Here is a 2,739-nt window from a genome sequence, read left to right as displayed (position 1 = left end):
GCTATACAGCTCAAGCTGGACTTGAAAGCACTATGGAGCTCAGGCTGTCCTTGAACTCCGAGATCCTCCGCCCCGCCTCCCAAGTGCGGGCATGAGAGGCGGCACGCGCCACCACACCTGCCCCTCCAGGTTCCCTTTAAGGGAACTTCCACGGGCGGGCCGTGGCCGCAGCACAGCACCCAGGCTCTTCCCACTCCGCCAGGGAGCTTCCGTGTTGCCAGGCCTGAGCGCAGCACTTCATGCCTGACCCAGAGCGGACCCCAGCTCAGCAGAGGGCGTCGGGGCTGCGGGTCCATCCAAACCCCTCAGGACGGAGGACTGAACTCGGCCAGGGAGCCCCCAAGAGACCTGCAGGTGTGACCGCACCTCTCGGTGGCTCCACCCAGCCTTGTTCTGCTTCCTTTTCTGTTTTCCTAGTACTGGGGATTGACCCAGGCTGTTCACACTGAGCTACCTCCCCAGCTCTATATGTACTTTTATTTGCACACAGGCTCTTGCTGAGTTGCCAAGGCTGACCTGAACTTGCCGTCCTCCTACCTCGGCTGGCCGTGCAGGTGTGCCCCGCTGCTCCGGCTCCCCATGTCTTCCAGGTGCAGCTCTGTGGCTGTGCTTTTCTGAGCTGATTCCAGAAACTGGCCGTGGACCACAAAACTGACCCCAGGCTGGCAGGAGGAGACCACGGGCCTGGTGGTGCATGTTACCCCAGCACTGGGGAGGCTGAGGCAGGAGGATTGTTGAAAGTTTGGGGCCAGCCTGGGCTACATAATGAAACCCTGTCTCAGATGAAAACAACTACATACACAACTGTATGTCAAATAGCTTGTCTCTGCCAGTCGCTGCCAGGACAGCACGCTGCCAGCCCGCCAGGAAATGTGGGCCTGGTTCTCTTATAAATATTCCTACACGCCCCAAGGCGTGAGGGGGAGCCGAGGCCGTCGGCCCCCTCTATTGCACCCCCCTCCCTAGCACTCATCTCCGGGTAGGCTTTCCCATGGTAGGGGCTAAGCTTCCAAACCTCAGTTCTGTTACAAAAGTTCACAAAATCCACACAAAATGCTGGTTAAGTTCCGGAGCCTGTTCTCCCAACTTGTGACCCTCGTGCCTCAGCCTCCCACCAAGCCTGTCAGTGAGGAAAAGGAGTTTTCTCTGTTTTTTATTTTTGGCTGGCTCAGGCTGCCTTAGGGGGCACGTCTGGAAAGGCATGAGGAGCTGGGGATCAACCGCGGTCCCCAGCGCCTGACGGGGTTTGCCCCAGCAGGCGTGTCAGTGAGGAAAGATCTGGCGACTTCTTTTGCACTTCAGCAGTGGGGACTGAACCCAGAGCCTTTCCACTAACCTGCATCTCCAGCCCCGTTTCAAAATTCTGGAGACAAGCTTAGTCCCAGAGCGCCCAGGCTGGGCACGAGCAGGCCATCCCCTACCCCTCCCCGAGTGCTGGGTTACAGGCGTGCGCCGTTTGCTTGGAGGCTTTTCCTGGAAGACAGCTTCCGCAATTTACATCCAGGTGTCTCCAAGCTTGACAGTCTTCTGGATGCTGAATTTAGGCAGCAATCCACCGTCTTGGTTTCTGAGGCTCCTGTTTAAGTAAACATTTCCCTTCTGGTTCTGCCTCTCTCTTTCTTAGGCCCTTGGCCGGCACCCAGGGACGCTGGCTGCCAGAGGACAGTCCTGGCGCGCACGCGGGCGGGCATCACAGCCCCCCGGCCTCGACCCCACCCCGCCTGCTCCCCACCTGGGCGCCTCCCCAGCGTGGGGCTTTCCTGGGAATCCCGAGGAGGAAGCCACCTAATAACTGACTTCTGGGCAGATCTGAAGAGGCTTTATTAGCTTTAAACCGAGTAGCAGTCATGTTTGAAAAGTGCCTTCTGGGCCAGGGAGGTGGCTCAGTGGAATAAGCGCTTTCCTGGCAAGTGCAAGGGCCTGAGTTCAATCCCCGGTTCTGGAAAAAAAAAAAAAAAAAAACTTTCCATCCGAGATAGCTCAGCACACTAAAGCGCCTGCTTTGACAAGCGCAAGGGCTCCATCCCTGGCACCACGTGCCGTGCCAGCCTTGCCCCCAGGGCGGGCTGAGCCGGCCACAGAGTGGGGTGCAAGGTGCACACCTGCAATCCCAGCTCTGGGGAGGCTGAAAACAGGAGGGTCACTGAGTCCACACTGCATAGTGTGACCCGGTAAACGAAATGCAGGGGGAAAAAAAAGTGTCTTCCGCTGGGCTTGGTGCTGCACTCCAATAATCCCGGCACTCCAGAGGTTGGGGCAGGAGGACTGTCAAAAGCTCGAGCCGTCTGGGTTACACGCCTAGTTGAAGGCCCGAGTTCAAGGTTAGCCGCAACCGCGTAAGCGAGACCCTGTTTGAAGACGAAGCAAATGTGAGCAAAGTGCCTTCCGCAGAACTGGGCGCCCGCAGCGCCCCGCGGTCCCCGCAGCGCCCCGCAGCGCCCCGCGCGGCCACCGGCCTGCGCACGTGCAGAACTTCCGGGCGCAGGCAGCTCCGCAGGCCCGGCGGGCAGGCCGGCGCCGTGGGCGGGATTCTGCGGCTCAGAAGCCGAGCTCGGCCGACTCAGGGCCGGGCCGCCTGCGAGCCGCGCCGTTTCCTGTGCGTCACCTCCGGTGGGCGCAGTCCGCGCGGCGAGAGCTCCTCCCTATTTCGGCCGGGACGACTGGCTCGGAGTCCCGGCCCCGCGGTGGGCGGCTCGGACCTTGGCTTCGCCGCCGCCCCGCCCCCGCCGCCCCGCCCCG

The sequence above is a fragment of the Octodon degus genome, unplaced genomic scaffold, assembly GCF_000260255.1.
Source record: "Octodon degus isolate 3935 unplaced genomic scaffold, OctDeg1.0 scaffold00113, whole genome shotgun sequence".
Taxonomy (NCBI): Eukaryota; Metazoa; Chordata; class Mammalia; order Rodentia; family Octodontidae; genus Octodon; species Octodon degus.
The sequence above is the reverse complement of the archived record's forward strand: the minus strand, read 5'-3'. Positions refer to the sequence as shown.